This window comes from Aythya ferina (genome assembly GCF_964211825.1).
Source record: "Aythya ferina genome assembly, chromosome: 1".
NCBI classification, from domain to species: domain Eukaryota; kingdom Metazoa; phylum Chordata; class Aves; order Anseriformes; family Anatidae; genus Aythya; species Aythya ferina.
In genome coordinates this window covers 34,033,533-34,058,673 of record NC_140296.1, presented here as the reverse complement: position 1 = coordinate 34,058,673, position 25,141 = coordinate 34,033,533, and the positions used below count along the sequence as shown (strand labels likewise).

The window sequence follows — 25,141 nt, the reverse complement described above, 5'->3', positions numbered from 1 at the left end:
GAAAAACAGTATATTGATTAATCATTTGCTAGGCAGAGTGAGACCTAGAATTCCCTGTCTTGCTTTCTGGATGATCATATCATATTTTACTTATTTTACTTATTTTTTTCCCAAGACTTACAACAGTAAGATCTTGTTAGACAATTTTAAGGAAGCATTTGATCATTTTGTGGTTGTCTTATTGTATTCTCAGATGTAAAGATCATTAAACAAACTTAAAAGGCTGCAAATAACTGCATGAATGGTATGATTGATAATGTTCATCTTCTGATGATACAGTTCATCTTCTCCAATATTTTCCACCAGTGCACCAGGTGGAGCAAATCATGTTTCCTTTCCCATTCTCTCATTTGGTTTCTCTCCAGTAGGAACTAGTATAACAAGGCTGGGGATGGGAAAGAAAGTGGACAGAGAGGAAAAAGTTTGTCTAATGCTAAGTATCCTTTTGTTTAATTAGCTTGTTTTCTGGAGACAAGAAGTGCTCTCAGGTCACATAATTTAGATACAAACTGAATTGTTGATTACCAGTACAGAGTAGTTTGCAATGGCTTATGGTACAGTATGCCATCATTGGAAGTCAGGCCTTTCTTGCTCCAGACCCTTTTTTTTTTTTTTCCTGGAAAAATGCAGTTTATCCTCTGTGTTTCTAGTGAAACTGTTGTCTGGAGTTCATATTCCATGATGCTGAAGTAGATGTAGAGATGATAATATCCTGTGGTACTGTAATCAGAGTTCCTCTACTTCTTTATCCAGATCCAATGAGCTTGGCTCCACATTCATCCAGTAGAGAGTATCTATCAGATATGTGGCACATAGAGAATGACACCCTCTAAAGTTATATTAGGTTAGATATTATGAAAAGAACAAAACAAAACAAAACAAACAAACAACACCTGTAAATGGGAGACTAGAAAGATTATGCAGGTGGTTTCCTAGAAAGATTTTAAAGTCTTTATGTGTGAGTGGGTCTGAATACAACACAATCTTGAAACGGTATTTCCTGGTAGAAAGATTTTAAAAAGCTAAATGCATTTGTTGAAAGTAATAGGTTATTTAAAACATTGCACCATCCTTACAAGTTAGAAGAAACTGAGATTTTTCAGGAAAGTTTAGAAAAACATCTGATGAGAATTATTTCAACAGATATTGTCAACAGTATATAAACATGGTTTTTAGAATTTCAGTTAACATCATTAGACATGTAAAACACATCAGAAAGTAATCCTGAGAATAAATAGGTGCCAGGAGATAGGGATACATATATACTACCTACCTGATATTTTTTCATGGAATAGAATGTGGATTTCTATTCCATTCTGCTAATTACAGCAAGAGCTTAGAATGTCTAATTCAGACACTGAACTTTTAGCAGAGTTAAACCAGTCTCATTCTCTAGATGACAACTCAAAATATTTTCTAGCCCTTTTTTTATATTTAATGTTATTTTAAATTAACTTTCATTATTAATCAAAAGAACAGTATTTGTCTTCTCATGCATATCCTTCTACTGTTCATGACTGTTTAATTTTATATAAACTCAATAACATATATCATTGTATTTCCAAACTATCTAAAACTAACTGAAACAGATGTTCACCACATATAAGCAAAAACAGCATCATCATCTTACACCTAAGACTGTCAGCTATAGAAGATTATAAATTTTCTCAAACACATACTTTCACTGTTAAACCATACTGTGACTTCACTGTTATGCTATGATTTCCAGAAGGTGAGCTCTTTATTTAGATAACACGGTGACAAATTAAGGAAAATGAAGCTTGCTATGGCCTGTCTTGGTTGGAAGAATTTTTCCTTTTAAGCTTAGTGATTTGCCTTACTATACAAAGTTTTTAATTATACCTTGCAATTCTTTGAAGCCCATTAGACACCTAGAAATGTAGCATACTGTAAACATAATTATACTTATGAGCAGTAATTAATCTAATGGATTTTCAGTCTACCTCACCTACTGAACTGCAACCTGTTCCAATTTATTATGCTGTTTCACAGCAGTAGTACAAGGGGGTAAATATTGTCTTCTGTAATAATTTGGAGTGTTTATTAAGGAGATTCCCTGTGTATTTCATACAATTATTTAGAGAAATTTACTTAGTTTAAGTAAATTACTTAGATTTCATGATTGCTGATAACAGTAAAGCAATACTTTATTACTTTTCCTAGTCATTCAGTGGCCCACAAAAATCAGCATCATCCTTACATACTTAGGCATCAAAATTCTGATCTAGCCAACAGGGACACATGTCTGGAATATATGATTCCTGTAATATATAGTATGTTCTTTGTTATTTTCCTAGAAAAACAAATAGATTGTTAATGTTAATGTTATCTGGAATTTTTCATACTTTGAGGACAAAGTTAAATGGCTCTTTCTACACAATATCTTTCTGATACTCATTTCTATTTAATACCATGGCTTTTCGATAACAGAAAGCAAGAAACTATGGCATTTTGCTTTAAGATTAGTGTCAGGGAATGTCATAGGTGTTTGACTCAGAATGAGTCTGTACTTGTTGCAACATTAGTTATAAGGACTACTTGCACAGGCACTATGAGACAAAAGATGTAAAAGATGAATCACAGTCTAAATTCTCTGAACTCATGAATTCACAGGCTCATAAAAGTTTGAAGTAATAGTCTTGCAAATGAACCAGGAAGACCAGATACGCACCATCCTTCTTTCACTCAGACTGACTTGGATAATATAGGGTTGGGTTATGTCTCTAGTCAAGAACTCTATGCTCTTGAACTCAGTACTTTTCAGCCCAAACAGGCTAAGCTATGTTATTTTTTATTGACTAAAATATCCACAACACCATTTATGTAATTATCTTTGTAGTAATGTGTGAGTAAATAAATTACTGGAAAATTTTAATTTGCTAATTTCTGGTCAAATTGAAATCATTTTTTATCATTTCCTTGTAAAAACACAGCAAATCCTAAAACCCTAAATTACCATCATTTTTACCTTTGTAAATGTTAAATTTCATACACTGGGAATGAAAAAGTATGGGGAACGTGTTTTTTACTATTTTTGTAAATCTTATCCTGTAGCCATGCGTTGCTACATTACGAATGCATGAATGTACAAAAAATGTATTGTTTTATTTTTTTACATAGGATGTTCTGTATGATAATTTGGGAGTGGTTATGTTTAATTTTAGAAGAAAATAAACAAAAAGATTCAGTGGGAGAAAAGTGTAGCTTTTCAAAAAAACTTATTGTGGATCTAGTTATATATCAATTGGTCCATAGGAATGCTATTAATATATTTTTGTCGACCTGGTCTAAAACAAAATATATTTTAAGTTTTATCCCAGTTATCCGTAGAAATTAAATGTTAGCAATGGCATAATAGATATGAATTATAAATGCAGCAGGACTTGGAGCTAAGGTCAGGGTTTTTCTTTGCTGTTGTGACCCCTTAAGTTTTCTTCATTAAAGGCAAGGAAAGCAGTGTAAAATAAAAGCTAATTGCATTTTAAAACAATTTAAATAAGGTAAAATTACTGGATCTTTTTCCCAACTCAACAACAATTAAAAACTTCCACAGAGTTTACAGCATGTCATGGACAGATGAAACAAAGAAGTGACTCCAGTTATCCCTCTCCTATTGTGCTGAAATTGCACACAAACATGTGCCTCAGATCCTTGGATGTGGGTCTTAAAGGAACTGTTCTCTCTGGTTTCCTCTGTATAGCCTGCATAGTCTTCCTGAAGAGGAGTGTGTAGGCTTTCTTCTGACACTGTAATCTTTGAAAATCATGTCTGTCATGCACTGAACTATAGAGGCTTTTGTAATTCTGAGTTGTTAGGACAATATAGGGACTAGAGATGCATCCAGATGACTTATTTAATTTTGTCCATAAACCATGTTAAAGAATATGGTTTGGACAGGTTTGTCTTAGCTACTTTTTAAATATTTATGTAATTTTGTGGTCATTCAATAATAATAATAATTATTATCATTATTTTAATGGAAGATCAGATATTCAAACAAATTTATTCTTTCTAGAAATAACCATTTAACTACAATTCATGAAGCAGATTTGCTCTTTCTCTGCATTACTCTTTTTTTTCTACACTAACTTGAATGCCATTGTCACAAGATAAAACTATCCAATCATGATTATGCACAAAAAGTTTACCCAGGAATTCAGAAGGACTTTACTGAGGGGAAAACAATAAAACTGTGGGGAAAACAAAAACAAAACAAAACAAAACAACAAAAACAAAAACAAAACAAAACAAAACAAAACAAAACAAAACAAAACAAAACAAAACAAAATAAAATAAAATAAAATAAAATAAAATAAAATAAAATAAAATAAAATAAAATAAAATAAAATAATGGCAAGAAGAACCTTAGTGAAACCTGTCTGTTTTTATAAAAGCTTTGGGCAAAAAGAGTTTTTAATCTTAATAAAAAGAAAATTATGTAAAAGAAGTAGTTGGAAGAACATAAAAATTTTATGTGTACTTTCAAAAAGTTTCCACGAGCTTAATCAGACAGCATTGCTGTCATGTGTAATAGGCTCTAAATTAATAGCAGCGGCCTTCTTACGGGCAAAGAAGTATCTATCATACTGCATACCGTCTGCATTCTGTCTGTGGACTGTCTGAGAGGTACAACTGAGTGATGTGAACTGAGGGAGAAAGGTACTTCATTCTCATTGCAGATTACAACTTTTATGATTTAATGTAATGTCTTTTATTCCACTATTCTTTATATCCATTGAGTAATTCTGATAATTCCTTTGGAAGCTTTCTCTAATACAGAAGTTATTGAATAAACCTCTAAATAGAGATTAAACTTCAGAAAAGCCCAAAAGCATATTTATTGATGAATACCCTGAGCCTTTATTTAGATTTCTAGGGTATTTAAATATGTCATCAGGTTCAAATGTTTAACCTAAATTAATGAAAACTTATGGAATTATTTTTTTAAATCTCTGGTATTTTAGATTGTTTTGGAGATCTTTTTGCCTTTGTTTTCACTTTTTTTGAACCTAACCTAGTTTAATTTTCAGTAACTGCTTTCTCTAAAAAATGGAAGAAAAAGAAAAGAAAAAGATACCTTAGATTTCACATATTTTCATAGTGTCATTCTGATACTGTGTAGTGGGTTTACGTGGCAAGTTTTTGGTAGCAGGGGGCCATAGGGGTTGTTTCTGTGAGAAGGATCTAGAAGCTGCCCCATGTTTGGTAAGGGCCCCATTGTTTTCCAGAGCCAAGCCAATAAGCGATGTTGTTTTGCACCTCTGTGAGAGCATATTTAAGAGAGGGAAAAAAAACGCTGTGATGCACAGCAGCTAGGAGAGTGAGAGGAGTGAGGAACAGCCTTGCAGGCGCCAAGGTCAGTGAAGAAGGAGGGGGAGAGGTGCTCCAGGCGCCGGAGCAGAAGTCCCCTGCAGCCTGTGGTGAGGACCATGGTGAAACAGGATGTCATCCTGCAGCACATGGAGTACCACGGTGGAGCAGGGTTCCATGCTGCAGCCCGTGGAGGAGACCACGGTGGAGCAGATGGCCCTGTACCGACGGAGGCTGCCGCCTGTGGAAGACCGCTGCCGGAGCAGATTCCGGGCCGGACCTGTAGCCCGTGGAGAGGAGCCCACACAGAAGGAGGTGACCTGGCAGGAGCTGCTGCCCGTGGGGGACCCAGGTTGGAGCAGTTTTCTCCTGAGGGATGGACCCTGTGGCATGGACCCATATCTGGAGCAGTTCTGGAAGAGCTGCTGCCTGTGGGAAGCCCACGCTGGATCAGTTCATCAAGGACTGCAGCCCGTGGGTGGGACCCCACAGCACAGGGGACGAGAGTGACCGAGAAGGAGCGGCAGAGAAGAAGTGCTGTAGACTGACCATAACCCCCATTCCCCCGTTCCCCTGTGCCACTCGGGGGGAGGAGGTGGAAGAGGGTGGAGGGAGGGGGAAGGTGCTTTTGGTTGCTTTCCTTTGTTTCTCATTTCTCTAGCTTGTTAGTAATAAGCAATAAATCTTACTATCTCCCTATGCCGAGTCTGTTTTGCCCGTTACAATAATTACTGTGTGATCTTCTCGTCCTTATCTCAACCTTTGAGCCCTTTTCATCATATTTTCTCCCCATTCCTCTTTGAGGAGGGGGAGTGAGAGAGAGGCTGTGGTGGAGCTCAGCTGCCCACTCGAGCAGAACCACAACATACTGTTCCACATACTTTGGAGAAAAAGAAATAATTGAACTGAAGGGGCATGGGTGACTTTAATATTGCCCTTCCATTAGCCACTAGCAATGATTATGGTTTGTGTATGTGAAAAATGATGGACTGTACAACAAACAATATGTTTTTGACATTCTTTAAATAGAGGATCATTTGCTTCACTGGGTCTGTTAAAGTTTGTAAAACTGAATCTCTTGGTTTAGAAGCTGAAAAATTATCTTTTTTTTTTTTTTTCTTTCTTTCTTTCACATTCTGACTACAATTTCTGGACCACAGTTTGAGCTCATTTATATTAAGTAGAATCTGTTTATATTATAAGCAGCCTCCAGCTCTGAACCTTTTCACTGCTTTGGATCTGTTTGCTATTAGGCTAACATACCACCTCTGACTATAACAGCGTTAACATGTTTATGTCTAAGGATGTTTTCCATTAAGTTGTAAGCTCAACAGCAATTTTCAAATAGTCTGAGACATAGACCTTGTTTTAGCAAGGTCTGTATTTTGTTCCAATTTAGATTCCCAGACAAGTTATTTCAAGTAGAAATGAAGTACTGCTATTCTAGAATAAGAATTGTTTTCACATGCATTTGTTCAGGAATAGTTATTCTGGAATATCTGTTCATGAATAGCTAATTTAGATTGCCTCCATGTCCTGACTGATGATACATAATAAAAAATAGCAGAATTCAAAGGGACTTTTCATTTATCATTCTCTTGGGGAAAAGGAGCAAAGTGATTTTAAGGACTCTGTAAAAGCACTGATTCTCAAGAAAGTTTTTTTTATCAAAAAGTCTGTTTTATAACTTTAACTGTCTGTGTGAGGTTATTATGGGATTTTTCAACTGCACTAGAAACTTTTAAATCCTTGTTATTTGCTTAAGCATTTAAATCTTATTATCAAGAAAACTAATAAATATGAAAAATGATCAAAATTACCACAGCTAAAGAGAAGGTATTATGCGTAGCAAGTTTAAAGATAAATGCTACTAGGCACAAAAGTTTTGAATGTGTATATAATGAATGACAGATGGTTTTTGTTTGTTTGTTTATTTTGACATAGCCTTTAAAATAATCCTTGTCCTCTGTGCCCACTTTAAATCTCTCTTCTTTCTGCTTTCCATCTCTTGATTCTTCCAGATTCTTTCTATTCAAGGAAGGATTTGGCATAGCTGAGAAAAACTAATTCCTGCGATCTGCTCCATCTCCTGAATGAACTGAGAAGAGAAGAAGCCCAGAACTTCTGGACTTGTATGCACTTTGTAAACATACATTCAGAAGCCTTGTAAAATGTACCATTTGTACCACTCTGAGCTTCTTAATTAGCTCTCACAAGCATAATTTTATGTGAGTCAGGACCTGACAGATTTTTCTGTGGTAAAGTATCTGAGCTGGTTAAAATGAATATTGCTTCAAGACCTGCACTAATCATTCCAGCTCTTCCAGAATGGTGCTCTCATATGAAGAGTCAGATGTGAGTTCTTAGTTTATATACATTCTATAGCATGTCCCTGTTTGTACACTAAAAATAAAAAAGGGGGTAAAATATAATAAAATAATAATCTGTGTCCAGCTGCATAGATCAACAGAACCATACCGATCTCACTTGAAACTCCAGCCCATTAATTCTATATAAACAGTTCTAAGATAAGTGTGTAGTGCAGCTTGTAGCCAGCATATGAATCTCCCTTTGTTCCTTCTGACTGAAGTATTCATATGTGCTGGCAAGTATAAATAACTGAAGAGAAAACAAGTCCAACAGAAATAAGGAAGAAAGTTTGTGGAACCTTTTGTTAAGCTTGTATATTTCTTCCTTCCTTCCTTCCTTCCTTCCTTGGTCATTGCTGAAGGCTTGGTCAATTAGTGATAAAAGAACCATCATTTAGAATTGCATCCTTAACATCACTTTCCAGAATATGTAAACTTGCACTCATAATATGAGATACTCTCTCTAAAGTATAAAAAGTTGAAAGCTATTTTAGAAGAGACATAGTCTGGCTATCTGGAAAAAAAAAAAAAAAAAAAAAAAAAAGATCCAAAAAAAAGATACATTAAATTATTACTTTTGATATACACTTCACAGATAGATGATTGAGCCAGTTCCTTCATTTTTCTGTTGATTTATGAAGGAATTCAGATAGGAGCTTAGTCCAGGGGCCCAAATTTCAGGTTGCTCAAGTAGGTAAGATGATTGCGACCTCTGAATTCATAGTTCATGCTGGCTTCTCTTTGCAACAGAACTTATGTTTATCTGTTTGGTGTTGTCCACAGTTCCTGAGCAGAGCACTCTAACAGCTTTTAGAGAACTTGTTTGGAGCAGCTGGACAGTCCGCCTATCTCCTTCAGACTCCTTGTAAAGACTGGGGGCAATATATTTTATGAGGTAGCAATTAAACATCAGTTTCACTTCATCCTTGGAGTACCTATCTCCCTAAGTATTGATTCTGGGATAGAACACTTGTACACTCGCCCCCCCCCCCGCCCACGACACCCACCCACCCTGCACTATATAAATAAATAAATAAATAAATAAATAAATAAATAAATAAATAAATAATCCCTTGTTATGAAGCTGGGGGATATTAATAACATGCTGGTTACCAACTGATTGCTGAGGAAAAACACTGGAGAAGGAAAAGCCTGTTCTTCTGGATCCTCATCATGTGAACGCGGTACAGAGGAGGGAAACCTGCCTTGAAGAAAAGCAACTAGAACTAGATCAGTGGAATAGGAGCTGAGGGGAAGGGTTTAGCAAAATGCCAAATAGTCTAAAATAACAGAGAAAAAGAAAAACAAAAAAAACCAAAACAAACAAACAAAAACAAACAAACAAACAAAAAACACGCAGGAAAACAAATAGGTAGGTATGACAGAAAAGAGAATGGTAGCCAGAATGTTAGAGTTTTGTTTGAGCCTTCAGCGATGTCTGGCAGTGCGGGAAAGATTCAAATTCAGTTATTTCTTTGCTATTTGTGAAGTTGGGACCACATCATTACTGTCTTTACTTGTGTATAATGCTGTCTCCCAAATGCAAATAGTACGCCCATGAGAGTAGTATATTACTGGAATTCATGCCACGAAAGGAAGGGAAGGGAAGAGAAGGGAAGGGAAGGGAAGGGAAGGGAAGGGAAGGGAAGGGAAGGGAAGGGAAGGGAAGGGAAGGGAAGGGAAGGGAAGGGAAGGGAAGGGAAGGGAAGGGAAGGGAAGGGAAGGGAAGGGAAGGGAAGGGAAGGGAAGGGAAGGGAGAGGAAAAAAGAAAAAAGAAAAAAGAAAAAAGAAAAAAGAAAAAAGAAAAAAGAAAAAAGAAAAAAGAAAAAAGAAAAAAGAAAAAAGGAAAAAGGAAAAAGGAAAAAAAGGAAAAAAAGGAAAAAAAGAAAAAAGAAAAAAGAAAAAAAGAAAAAAGAAAAAAGAAAAAAGAAAAAAGAAAAAAGAAAAAAGAAAAAAGAAAAAAGAAAAAAGAAAAAAGAAAAAAAAGAAAACTTGCTTTGGTTTAGCTAAAAACGATCTAAATAAACCATTTTTACAGTCAGTAATTATTCTTGCTCAACAAATTTTGACTGAAGATTTATTTTTTTAGAACAGTAAATATAACCATTAATATTGAGCCACAGGTTAGTTTGCAGGTATGTTAGAAATACTCCAAAATCTTAAAATTCCTTCAGAGAATTCTGTTATATTCTTAACTATGACTTCCATTCTCAAACTGGTACCAAAGCAGAAAACAACACTTTGAAAACTCTGCATGGAATTGCTCTGTCAACATAAAACAATATGTGATGCCATTTCATTTTCTGCTTCATGCTATCAGTAAGGAAGAAAAGTTATGTCTCTACCTTATACAACAATTCCAAAATTATTTCCTCAAAAATCCAAGCAAACAAAGCATAAAATAAATGAAAAACAAAAGCAATATTCATTTTGTGAAAATGAACACCAAGTAAAATATAGGCAGAGCATAACACTTGTTTTTCCGTCATTTTTGAAATTAAACAGCTAGAAGAGTGAAGGGTGAACAAAACTGGTGAGGGGTCTGGAACAAAAGTCAGAGGAGTGGCTGAGGGAGCTGGGATTGTTTTGTCTGGAGAAGAGAAGGCTCGGGAGACCTCATTGCACTCTACAACTTCCTGAAGGGAAGTTGTGATGAGGTTGGCCTCTTTTCTCAGATAACTAATGATAAGACTCAAGGAAATGTCTACAAATTGCACCTTGGGAGATTTAGATTAGATATCAGGAAAAACTTTTTCTCTCAGAGTGGTCAGGCATTGGAACGGCCTGCCCAGGTAGGTGGTGGAGTCGCCATCTCTTGCAGTGTTCAAGAAGTGCCTGGACATGAAGGTACAAGATATGATTTAGTAGCTTAGTGGGTAATATTGGTGATAGGAAGACAGTTGGACTAGATCTTAGATACTAGATCTTTAGATAAAGGATATTGTAAATTCTTTCCAACCTTGTGTTTCTATGAATCTATGATTCTAAGAGGCTGAGAGAGCTGGGCCTGTTTAGCTTGGAGAAGACTGAGAGGGGATCTGATCAATGTATACAAATATCTGAAGTGAGGGTGTCAAGAGGATGGTTGCTTTACTCTTTCCAGTGGTGCCCAACAACAAGACAAGGCAATGGTCACAAACAAAACACAGGAAGTTCTGGATGAATGAGGAAAAACCTCTTTACTGTGAGGGTGACAGAGCACTGAAACAGGTTGCTCAGAGAGGTTGTGGATTCTCCTTCCTTGGAGATACTCAAAACTTCCCTCGTTGTGAACCTGTGCAACCTGAGCTACGTGACTCTAGTTGGCAGAGGAGTTAGACCAGATGAACTTCAGAGGTTCCTTCCAACCTTAACTGTTCTGTGATCCTGTGACTCTGTGATTCTGTGAATCAAGCCTTCTGAAAATAGTATGGAACAACAGCTGTACAGGCTATGAACTAACAAGGTTTACCATGACAGTTTCCAAACAGTTCCTTTGGAAGCTTCAGGAGGGAAGAATCTATTATGACCTCTACAGAGAAATTATTGCCAAGGTATTTTACTGAGATTTTATGCAAGGGAGAATTTGTCTCTTTGAAATAAAGTATTCTACTGCTTCTAGCACAGACCCTACACAAACTTCAGCTTGTTTTCCTTTGTTGGAAACATCAGATTCATAACATATTTTGTTCTTATTTACTCAGTAAAGAGTAAAGATCTGTAATTTATTGGAAAAGCATATTTTATTATTTCCTTAAAGAGCAGCCTGAGATACAATTGAAAATTGTTTTTAGAAGGAATGGACAAGTAGATATTTAAAAAGATCTTCAAGAAGATCACATTATTTAAATATTTCAGACAGCAGTGAATAAGTAGGAAGGTAAGGGAGGTAAACTTGCATAAATATAGAAAAGCATTATCAGTTTTTATATGCACAAATGCAAAAGAAAAGAACAAGTTAAGATTTTTGCAAGGTCTTTCAAGTTATTGGTGGGTTTATAACAGAAAGACTGTGTTGGGTTTACGTGGCAGTTTTTTGGTGGTGGGGTGCTGCAGGGTTGGCCTCTGGGAGAAGCCAAATAATGTCCCATGTTAGATAGGGGTCAGTTTCAGCCAGATCCAAAGAGGCCCACCTCTGACCAGAGCTGAGCAAATAAGCAATGTTGTTTGCATCTCTGTGAGAGCAGATTTAAGAAAGAGAAAAAAAATAAAACGCTGTGCAACAGCAGCTGGAAGAGAGAAGAGTGAGAAACATCCCTTCAGACCCCAAGGTCAGTGCAGAAGGAGGGCAGGAGGTGCTCCAGGCACCACAGCAGAAGTTCCCCAGTGGCATGTGGAGAAGCCCCTGGTGGAGCAGGCTATCCCCCTGCAGCCCACGGGTCCCACAGGGAGCAGATCTCCATACTGCAGCCCATGGAGGAGCCCCCAGTGGAGCAGGTGGATGTGGCTTGGAGGAGGCTGCGGCCCATGGAGAGCCCCTGCAGGAGCAGGCCCTTGGCTGGAGATGCAGCCCATGGAGAGGAGCCCACGCAGGAGCAGGGGTCTGGGGAGAGCTGCCGCCTATGGGGGACCTGTGCTGGAGCAGTCTGCTCTTGACAGAGGGACCCCATGGTACGTAACCTGTGGGAAGCCCCCACAGGATCAGTTCAGGAAGGACAGCATCCTGTGGGAGAGACCCCACGTGGAGCAGGGACAGAGAGTGACCATGAAGTGGTATTGGAGATGAAGTTTTAGGACTGACTGCAGCCCCCATTCCCTGTTCCCCTACACCACTCAGGGTCAAAATGGGTGGATAGAGGGAAGGTGTTTTTTAGTTTTATTGCTTGTTTCTCACTGCTCTAGCTTGTTAGTAATAGGTAATCAATTTTATTTATCTCCCTACGCTGAGTCTTTTGCCTGTGATGATAATAGTTGCGCGACCTCCCTGTCCTTATCCCAGCCCTCGAGCCCTTTTCTCTCCCTTTCCTTTTGAGGAGGGGGAATGAGGGAATTGTGGGTCACAGCTGACTCACTGAGTAAAAACACCATACTGACACCATACTGATTAAGAATACCTGATGGCTTAATAAATTTATGAACTGACATGGACAGAATTTAACATATTAATAAGAATTATACATTTTCTCCTTGCATTTTTCTCCTTGTACATGTGTACATATGTCCTTGTTGCCTAACCAATTATTGCTGCATATTTTATTTTATTTTATTTTATTTTATTTTATTTTATTTTATTTTATTTTATTTTATTTTATTTTATTTTATTTTATTTTATTATTATTTATTTATATATATATATATATTTGGTGAATCTGAGAATGGGAGTCTTTTCAAAAATATTTTGCAGAAACTTTCAGGGAAAACTTTTCTTTTCCACAAAGTGAATGACATTCTTCACCCCTCTGAACTGCAAATAAATAGTCAAAAATGTGAGTTGGTTAAGGTTAGGACTTTTGGCCCTTAAAAACAAAGACTTCCTTTTTTATTTATTTCTTCATTCATTCACTTTTATTGTTATTTTTAAGGTATTTTGATATCTTTGCTTATTTCATCATATTCTTATGTGAGTGTTGAGCAGCAGTGCTGGACACCCCTACCTCTTGATGCTGTCAGGAAGGCAAGGTAACTATCTGAATCACCTTTTTTTTTTTTTCCTTTTTTTTTTTTTTTGTTCTAGAAGTGTGTATACAGTCACAGACAACTAGAGACAGATTGTGCATCTCATTGTCTATTATCTATTGCAAGTCTGCAATAGCAGACTTAGGCTATAGCCTCATCTTCTCTGAAATACAGATTTATACAAACAGGAACAACATAAATGGGAGCAGGCTGCCCAGGAAGATGTTTACTCATAACAGTTAATCCAGTGTGGTAAAACTATGCTTAGACTATTTTTAATCACCTGAACAAGTGACAAATTTCATCCTTCATTTTTTTTTCAGAGTGAAACCAGTAATTAAATGACACTATTATTAAACTATGGTTATTGCCCCCTTGAGTGACTGTGACTAATGTGAATGTTTCTTGGCAGTTATTTGAATATGAAATTTGTTTATTTTTAGTTTATTGAAAAATTCAGATTAAAATATTTTATTTACTTATTTACTGAGAATTACAAATAAATATATGTAACATTGGTGCAGTATACAAATATGTATTAATTGTGCTATGGTAGATTTATAGATTCTAAACAAAAATATTTTAAGAGATGGCTGAACTGTTTGAAATGGAAATCAAAGGTTTTTCTCAATCATATCTGAGGGTTTTTATATTATTTCAAATCAGTGTAATTCTGAAGTGTTAGAATAGGTTGATAAGACATCTGAATCTATCCTGCCATTTCGAAGCATTTAAATAACATCACCATAATTTTCTGATGGTCATTAAAGACAAACTTCCAGATAGCAATTGATCCCCTTATGTACGAGTTCAAAGCTACTTGCACCTGTTATCTCCCAGAGATTTGTAAACTGGTCTTCCCTGTTGCTGCAGAAAACATCAAATGAATTCAAAATACAGACTCTTAAATGGATTAATTAACCTCTTCACCTTATACTTTACAGGCACTACTGTGAATACCAGTAAAGCATCCTATTGATTTTAAGATTTTTGCTTTGCATTTGTAAATCCTTTCACTGGCTTTGTCCACAATATCTGGGAGAATTACAAACAACATATTTCCCTTCCTGCTGTTTGAGTGCTGGCCCAGTAATGGCTCCTTTGATCTTTCTAAACCTGATCTGTATATTACTCCCTTTCACTCAAGATTTTATTCCCTACTATAAACCAATGTCTCTCACTAGCCTTAAAATTAGGTCTAAAATCTGATATGTTACATGTAGACTGCTGGCATTATTCAGCTTCACTAGCCAATGACTGAAGTAGTGTGATAATAATGTAACTTTTTTTTTTTTTTTTTTTTCCTGAGGCAACAAGAACCTTAACACATTTCTTATTTCTTTTGCATGATTTTTATTTATTTATTTTGCAGAATTTTGAGGCACCAGTCAAAAATATTTTACGAAAGGTTTACCGGTTCTCAGAGACAATGTCATGACGTATAAGAGATGAAAATATTTGTGAACACTGAAACTTTAGACATTTGCTTGACAACTATTGCCTTATACAGGGAAATGTAATCAAGGAGGACATAAGTAACAAAAAAAAAATTAGTAAGGATACACAGTCCTAAAGTTCAAATTCTTCAATTTTGGTGTGAGAAAGAAATGGAGAAAACAAACACAAATAACTGTTCAGGTTATCCTGTCAGTAATTACATAAACTTTTATCCAAAAGAGACATTTTGCTCTAGACAGTGATAATAATAAAACCTTTTAATTACAGCATAGACAGGGAAAATCTTTCAAGTTATGGTATGATTATAAATCATTAAACTTCACTAAAATATCTTCACCAAAAAACATATTTTGCTGAGACAAAACGGGATGGTTTCACAGAATCATCTAGGTTGGAAATGACCTCCAAGATCACCGAATCCAACCTCTGACCTGACACTAACAACTCCTTCACTAAACCATATGACTAAACTCTAAATCTAATAGTCTTGTAAAGACCTCCAGGGATGGTGACTCCACCACTTCCCTGGGCAGCCCATTCTAATGCCTAACAACCCTCTCAGTACAGAATTTCTTCCTAATATACAACCTAAACCTCCCTGGGCACAACTTTAGCCCCTTCCCCCTTGTCCCCTCACTGGGTATGTGGGAGAATAAACCAATCCCTGCCTCACTACAGTCTCCTTTAAGGTACCTATAGAAAGCAATAAGGTCGCCCCTGAGCCTCCTTTTCTCCAGGCTGAACAATCCCAGCTCCCTCAGCCGCTCCTCATAGGACTTGTTCTCCAGACCCCTCACCAGCTTTGTGGCCCTTCTCTGGACTCTCTTGAGCACCTCGATGTCCTTCTTGTAGCGAGGGGCCCAAAACTGAACACCATACTTGAGGTGCGGCCCCACCAGAGCCAAATACAGGGGGACAATCACTTCCCTAACCCTGCTGGTCACACTGTTTCTTATACAAGCCAGGATGCTATAGGCCTTCTTGGCCACCTGAGCACACTGCTGGCTCATATTCAGCCAACTATCAAACAACACTCCGAGGTCCTTCTGCGCAAGGCAGCTTTCCAACCACTAATCTCACAGCCTGTAGTGCTGCTTGGGGTTGTTGTACCCCAGGTGCAGGACCCGGCACTTGGCCTTGTTGTACTTCATACAGTTGGCCTCAGCCCATGAGCCCAGCCTATCCAGATCCTCCTGCAGAGCCTTCCTACCCTCGAGCAGCTCAACACACACACCTAACTTGGTGTCATCTGCGAACTTACTGAGGGTGCACTCAATGCCCTCATCCAGATCATCGATAAAGATATTAAAGAGAACTGGCCCTAGTACTGAGCCCTGGGAGAGGGACTCCACTAGTGACTGATCTCCAACTGGATTTGACTCCATTCACCACAACTGTTTGGGCCCAGCTACCCAGCCAGTTTCTAACCTAATGAAGTGTACACCAGTCCAAGCCAAGAGTGGCCAATTTATTGAAGAGAATGTTGTGGGGAACGGTGTCAAAAGCCTTACTAAAGTCAAGGTAGACCACATGCACAGCCTTTCCCTCATCCACCAAGCGCGTCACTTTGTCATAGCAGGAGATCAGGCTCGTCAAGCAGGACCTGCCTTTCATAAACCCATGCTGACTGGGCCTGATCACCTGGTTGCCCTGCAAGTGCCACGTGATGACTCTCAAGATAATCTGCTCCATGAGCTTCCCTGGCACTGAGGTCAAACTGACAGGCCTGTAGTTCCCCGGGTCTGCCCTCTGGCCCTTCTTGTAGATGGGCGTCGCGTTTGCTAGCCACCAGTCGACTGGGACCTCCCCTGACAGCCGGGACTGCTAATAAATGATGGAAATTGGCTTGGCCAGCTCTTCCACCAGTTCTCGCAGTACCCTCGGGTGGATCCCACCCAGTCCCATCGACTTGTGTACATCTAAGTGCTGTAGCAAGTCGCCAACCACTTCCTCATGGATAGTGAGGGCCACATCCTGCTCCCCATCCCCTTCTACCAGCTCAGGGTACTGGGTATCTAGAGAAAAACTGATCTTGCTGCTAACGACTAAGGCAAAAAAGGCATTAACCACCCCAGCCTTTTCCTCATCTCTCATCACTCAGTTCCCCCCTGCATCCAGTAAAGGATGGACATTCTTCTTAGTCCTCCTTGTGACAGGACTAAATATTTACCTTAAAATCTAAATGAAATTATCATACCCTGTACACAGGAAAGTGCCACGGTTTGTGTCATTAGATCAAAACAACTATTCCAGATGACCTCAGAAACAGACATTTTTTTGAATTCTATTGATGCATTCTGCAACTTTCAATAACACAGACAAGAAAATGGAACTTAATATTAGTTCCTATTTAGGACTGCACTTTAATTTTGCTTTCATCTTTATCAAAGATTTGCTTTCCCAAATTCTATTTTCTTTAGTACTAAACTATATTCGGCTGCAGACTTTGCAACATATAGGCAAAGAAGGAGGTGGAAGACCATAACCCTTCTGGGCTAGCAACTTACCAGCATTTCCTGATCTGCTGTTCTAAAACTATCAAATCACATATTACAAGAAAAGAACAATGATTTGCTATTCTTTATTTATTTTTAATGAGTTTTCAAGTCTAGATGTCACATTAAGGATTTATAGAAGCTTTAGCAATACAGTTAGGCCAAGTAACTCTTTCCAGTTAACTTTCATTGTCTTTTCACGTGATCCAGCTTGACTGGTTATGCAGTCTCCATTCTTGGAGATACTTAGAATTTGTCTGGATGTGCTTCTGAGCAGCATGCTAAAGGTGCAGCCCTGCTTGAGCAGTGTTCTTGGGCCAGATAACCCTAGAGGTTGCTTACAACCTCAGCCATTCTCCACTTCTGTGGTCTCTGACTCCTAGAATAAATGCTCTTGGAGCTTTAGATGTGCACTTTCTATTAGAGAAAGTTAGGTACCTCATTTACATTAAAACACTGATGAGGTAAACTGTCACATATTAGATCTATATTTAGACACTGGATGCACTACTACCATTGGAGATACTTAAAATGCCTGAGAAGACCCTAAAAAAAAACACATTCCTGAAAGACACAGATATCCTATACATATTCTTTCATATCTATCAACCAAACTAGGATATTTAGGATACTCTAGAGTTTCTCAAGTAGTGCTGCAGGAAGCTGAATGCCATTTCTTAATGCTGAGATGAATACTACACTTAATGAATTTGAAAACTTTGAGGGCAAAACAGTGTTATAAAGCAGGCACCTTGAGATGCTGTCAAACTCAAGAGAGTTAGTGTCCAGTCTTACTCCAAGTATCAGTAAGCTTTTGGGATCAGTGTTCTACAACAGTGAATTTCAAAACTTAACTATATTTTGCTCAGAATAGTGTTTCTTTCCTGCAAAGGTAAGATAGTGTAGTAGTTGGAACACAAAACTTGTATTGGAAACAGTGCTCTATTTCAGGAACCTCTTCAGACAGGTCATTTATTCAATTTCTGTATGAGTCTCTCCAACAGTAACACATAGCAATGCTTACTCATTTCACAGAATCACTTAATACTTTTTCTGTAAAAATACTTCTGCATGTTCTTACTTTAAATTCCCACAGGGATATCCATGGTCTTAAAGTTAAACATGTTACTAAATCATCATAGACGGACTCTCAATTCACCTTTTTAATAATAATAATAATAATAATAATAATAATAATAATAATAATAATAATAATAATAATAAATTTTATGTACGTTAAAAGAAGTTGTAGAAATTTGAAATAGATTTTACAGCGCATATAATTATTATAATATAAATTCAATTAATAACAAAGACAAGAATAGCCCTTTAGCCTTTTTCAGTCTACCTTGAAAACTTTTGCACTAGTTGTAAAACAGAGGCACTGCTTTCTTTCTTCTGTACAGCACTCCACGCAGTAGCTTGTTATCCCTTAAACTGAAGGCTGTGATGGTTTGCAAATTGTCCAGCATAGGCCATGGACTCTCAGGTTAGCATAAGAAACACTTATGCTTAAAAAAATACCTCACTGTTCATAACCTCATAAGCTGGCAAGAAAAGAGATGACCAAAAAGCCAGGGGAGAGTCACATTTTTAAAAATGTCAGAGAAATATTTTGTATTTTTTACCAGAATAGTAAAGCATTTATAAATAATTCCCTGTAAACTGTTCAGAAATATTCTGTTTAGTTCACATTTTCCTCTAAGATGGATGTGGTCAAGTCCCTTAAAAATCAATCCAGTGCCATAAAACATAATGTTTATATAATAGTTTCAAATTAGAAAATAAACTTTTCTATATGAAATAGCAAATTTATACTTTCAATCAAATAGTAAAGCAATACTGAGGTACAGGAATTTGTAAAGCATAAAGAACAGCCACAAACATATAGAGTGAAGCTATTGAAACTGTTACAAAAAATGTGGATTTACTTTTGAAGTAGCTGAATCAAAACTAGATTATAATTATAATTATAATTATAATACTTTAAACAAATACAAAACAAACAAACAAAACAAAACAAATTTCTAAATTCAAGCATGTATCTTGGTTATTGTGTACAGTGCTTGCATAACATATTAATATTTGAATATTAAATATTCAAATGCTGTGCATACATCTCATGGAGGCCTGAGTTGTTTTCTACTTGTTTGTGATGTGTTGATAGGGTTTTGAAAAGCTATCAGAAAATTACGAGGCAGATTTTATCTTTTTTTAATGTGTTGGATAGAATTACCACACAAGAGCAATTTCAAAGAAGTCACATAGACTGATAGCTTCATATAAAACAACAAACATTGATGCCCCTTGTCTATGTTTTGGTATTCAAGCTTCTGGCAAGAAAATAAAGGAACAGCTTAGAATTTAGAAAGCTACCAGTACTAAAAAGATAAGAAATTATGCATACAGAGAAATATTACTTTATTATTGACATTTGAACCCCCACTGTTAAGAAATGGTAAAGATGTTGGATAGTTTTTAGTGCTTTCAAGGGATGCAAAATAAACAGAGTAAAAATAGAGGACATTAGATAATAAATGTTCTCTGAATTAAATACGTTCTGTCTCTAACCAAACTTCAAAGGGAATGTCTAAAATGTGTAGTAAATTATCTAATGATTTAGAAAAAAAAAATATATGTAGAAGAGCCGGCCATTACTACTAAATGAATTATTTGTGATATTAAAGGGATTGATATACTTACAATTCCGTAACTGACAAATAAATGGTAAAAAAATATCAGTGACTGAATAATATAAATACTTTGTTGTTGTTAAAACCAAGAAAGAACAGAAAGAGAAGCAAAACAGAATCACAAATAAATACTCTTCTCAATAATAGTATGGAAAATTATCAAAAAAAAAATAAAAATAAAAATAAAAAATCCCCAAAACTTGAATCCTAAGATGATACAAGAAAAGGCTGACAAAGAATGACAAGGAATTAGTTGAGTGTATTGGTATTTGTGGAATCAATAAAGTTATGATTCTGATTCAAAAATTTGTAAGAAAACAAAGCAAAAAAACATGGTGGTTTTCCAACTTCTCATTACATACTGTTGTTATGTTTTGAAGAGGTTGTTTGTGTTATTTAACAGACTGTCAATGCTATATTGCTATCATTTACAAGTTAACAAATGCTCTGTAATGTAAACTGGGCACAGCATTCGTCAGCCCACAAGCCAGCTGCATTTTATTTCCTTAGTTTAGTATCGGTGGAGCACTGAGAAACTGCAACAATATTTGTTCTAATTTTTACTAACAACCTCTCAGTTTCCAATTGGATTAAAGATACAAACAAATATTTGTACATACATTTTAAATATAATCTCTGATCAAGATAAGAAACCATTTAAATCATATCGAGATCTCTGTAGCACAACTGACCCTAAATTTCAGCTGAACGCCAACTTCACCATGTCATCACATCCTGGAGAAGAGGAGGCTCAGGGGCGACCTTATCGCTCTCTATAGGTACCTCAAGGGAGGCTGTAGCGAGGTGGGGGTTGGCCTGTTCTCCCACATGCCTGGTGACAGGATGAGGGGGAATGGCCTAAAGTTGCGCCAGGGGAGTTTTAGGTTAGATGTTAGGAAGAACTTCTTCACTGAAAGGGTTGTGAGGCATTGGAACAGGCTGCCCAGGGAAGTGGTGGAGTCACCATCCCTGGAAGTCTTCAAAAGACGTTTAGATGTAGAGCTTAGGGATATGGTTTAGTGGGGACTGCTAGCGTTAGGTCAGAGGTTGGACTCAATGATCTTGAGGTCTCTTCCAACCTAGAAATTCTGTGTGATCACAACATGAGTTAACTGAACAGCAGTAATGTAAAGGCTGTTTGTGTGTTGCTTACATGTAACTGAGAGAATCTTTAGTGATTTAAAAATTCATAGAAATCATATCAATTTCATTACATAAATGATTTCATTGCCTTTTGTGTGCAAAAATAAAATACCAATTAATATGTTATCATCCTTTTTCTTTATTTAATTCTTAGATCAGTATCTGTAAGGCTAAAACATAATATTTTTATTTATCTTGACAAAGTGTAATAAATGGGGTACTTTGAAATATGGGATAGTTCATGTAGGTGGCATCTTATTCTTACACATTATGGAATAATATTGGGGGGATGAAATATTCATTTATGATAATGATGACAAAATATATTACTACAGCCTAAAATGACTCCCCCTCAAAAGATAAATTATGAACTGCTATGTAACTCTGATGCTGATTTCTTAAGGAACTGATACTTGTGAGAATTTTAATATAGCATATTTAGCAATGTGCTAAATATGACGCTGTATATGAGAATGTCCATTTACCCTTCCTGAACCCTGATGAGTTCTCTGGGCCTGTATTCAGGCAGCACACATCATATTACTAAATTATTTTGATTTTCTTCCTGAATACAATTAGCTGCATTGTGTCACAACTGCCTATTATGTTATAAACAATATAGATTAAATTTTAGATTTGGAGATGAAATAATAAAAGGAAACTGAGACCTTAAGGATGGAACATGGTGCCTCTCCACTTGGGACCTATTTGTAATCATTGAAATAATAGCAGTTTGGAAGTAGTACATCTGAGCAATCTTATGATATAAATGAAAATTGTGATTAAATAATACTTACACATTTCTAGACCTATATTTTTGTTCTGAGTAAATAGTCTGAAAAACTACATTCAACTTTTGCTTATCTATAGCTATCTGTTAAAATGTGTAAGTATGAAAATAAAGAGACACTTTTTATAGTTATATGTTCGTCATTTAAATTAACTCTAAGTATGGATTGGATTGGGGTGTGAAGGAAAGGGGATCAGGGGTAACAATAGGAAAAATCAATTCCTCTGTCATACTTCTTACTCAGTAAACAGAAAAAATGCTATTGCTGCAGCAACCACATTGAACAGCTAATATCAAGAACACTGCATAACAATTTCATATTATTAGGTGATTGGACAAGGTTTAGTAGATAAATGTTTTATTTGTGTATTCTAGAGCATATATGCTACTTTTATACATTAAAACGAGGAAAAAGATAAATAATAAATGTCTCAGACTAATCACCAAGTTCTTTTATAACTAGAAAGTCTTTTAGTAATATTTATAGTTTAGAATCTAGAACCTTATAAATATTGAATTGACTTTCATCTGCATATTTTCCAGTTTTTTACAAATAGAGGTATGTCATTAGTCATGCAATATTTCATACAGAGTCCACAAGGTCCATTTCATGCTATGTTGTTGCAAAACATCTAAACACACATTCACATGACAGATTGATCTACTGATCCATGGCAACATATTACATCCTGCATAGTGAACTTTGGAACAGTTCTAATTCATCATGGGGGACACAATGTCTTAACTTCCTGTTTCAGAAAATATAGACCATTAATATACAAGTTCAAAGAGAACACTCAATTTCTAGTGTTTACTCTCTTAGAAGACTGCACTGTAAGACATGCTTATACAAATGACTTTTAAAGTGTTTTTGTTTGTTTGTTTGTTTTTTCTTTCTCAATAACACATTAAGAACTCTCAAATAAATCCTTTTCAACCATTATTATTTATTGGCTATGAAAACTGCACTAGTAAATGTGTAAATCTATGTGATGGATAAGAAGGATGAAAAATGAACTATTAAAGCTTCTGTGGAAATACATTCTAACCTTTACCATTTATCTTGGTCTTTACAAGAACAGAGATGTACATTAGGAGCTGAAACCCTTCAAGAAGTTCTATTTGTTATTGACTATGTATCTGAATTACTTTATCCAGTTAGTATTTCCAGTCTCATATAGTCAAATTAAGTTACAATAAATTACATTGTTTGACTCTTGAAGGAGGGTGATATAAGAAAATTTAAGATAATTTGTAATCTTATAAAGTATTATTAGCAGCTTAATTCTAACTCATACAAAAATTTGACTGTAATGACTGTAACTTAAATGACTGTAATACATTTTTTTAGCATCAAGGTTGCTAACTATGACTTATATCTAGAAAATAACTATACATGTAAATAACTTTACCTTACTGATTTCATGGGGAATAAACGAGAGTAAAGTTATCCACATTAATGATGACTATCCCTTTCCTTTTTATATTATGGGTTCATTTAGTTTAATTTTCAATAGAAAATTAGAGCACTAAACCAGAAGTTTCAAAATATCATTCTAAAAATTGCTTTAAATTATTGGTATTCCTCACACAGAATAAATAGCATCTACTAATTGAAGACAAGGGTAATGTGTAAAGTATGACAGTTTAACTAAGCATATTTCAAGACAGAATGACTACTTTATGGACACATCAAGACAAAATAATGAAATGGTTTTAACTTGAATAATTAAACACACTATTTCCCTTTGAAAATCTCAGGAAACACCTTTCCCCCCATCCTTCTGGCAGTTTTTTTAGGTAACTTTATCATAACAAGTAGAATGTGGCAATAGAGCAAGCAAGAGCTTAAGTGAAAACACTTGATCCTCATCATCACTTTAAAATCCACAATTGTAGCTGATCTCCACAAATTTTTCCCCATTTTCTGATAGAGGCTCCAACAGTTCTATGGCACTATCATCCATGGTCTAGGCTGTCAGAGACAAAATTGTGTGTGTGTATGTGCATGCATGCATGCATTTTTCCCTCCCTAGTGAATATGAAATTTATGAAGGGACAAAGGATATGTTTAGATAAGACTGAATTGAAAGTCATCTTGCTCAATCTAACCAGTCTGGTTTAATATCAAACATAAGAATACAAGAGAATAAACTAAGTTTATCTGTAGAGCTCTTGCAAGTGTAGTTTGTGAAATCCAAAATGAGAGACACTGAAACAACAATAGTCTTGTCAGGAGGCAGAAAGCACAGCTGTATGCAACCCAACCACTTAGTGTGACTTCTCTGATATACCAAGAGAATTTTACTTCTTCTCTATCAAGTTTTGCCTTCCTTGGCTCCCCACACTAACACCCAGCCACTCTTTTCTCATGAAGCTCCAGTGATGATATTTTTTCTACAAAACAAGTGGAAGGAGTACAAGGTGGAATTCAGACAGAGATTATTAGCAGTAAGAATATATGGAAAATGTTCTTTTATTTTGTATGTGTAAATTCTTCATTAGATTTAATGGATCAATTTGCAAAACCTATTTGTTCGTGCATTTCTATCCTTTGTTCGAGAGTTTACTGTACATTCTTCAGTATCCAGCTATTTCTATTCCTACTGTTAATTTAAATATTAAAAAGACATATTCATTTCAACCACAGAAGCTGCTCAAGTACCTGAGTTAATTACAGAAATTCAGAACTTAGAATGAAGCTCATCATGCTAAGCATATATGACCCCATTTCAAGTATTAAACTGGTCTCAAAACAATGATCTTCCTATGTTGTAATATTGAGATTTAACTAGATGAGATAAGGGGCCCAAGTCTGATCCCATTAAAATCAGTGGTATTTCATTCTTAGTAGGATTTGAATATAATTATCATTGTTTTCATTTTTTCATAAAACTTGACTATCTTTTTCTTCAATCCCTTCATGTGGTTATGTCTATTTCAATGATTATGTCTGAGCAATGAATTTCAAAGAATCAAAGAAAAATAGAGAAAAGCCCTGGTCTTGCTCATTTAAGTACTTTTCAAAGTGAAGTGGCTAAATATCTCAGGAGGGATTTCTGGGATATGCTTGGACATGAATTAGCATCGTACATTGCTAGTAGAACCTGAAATAAGACTCCTGAGAACCAGGCAACTTAGACCTAGACCTGCCAAAATTACGTCTCCCATTTAAAAAATCTACTTGCGTGTGCTGCAGTCATAGCCTGGACTTCATTATGTACCAGAAACAGAGGAAAGTATCACCTTTGACAAGCTTATTAATAC

The 25,141-nt window shown here is 36.2% G+C and overlaps 1 long non-coding RNA gene across 1 annotated transcript in view; it reads left to right on the top strand.

Annotated features, from left to right (window-relative positions):
- The window catches only part of LOC311434514, a 339,184-nt gene that overhangs the window by 70,470 nt on the left and 243,573 nt on the right, over positions 1-25,141 (top strand). The gene's annotated exons all lie outside the window — the stretch shown is intronic.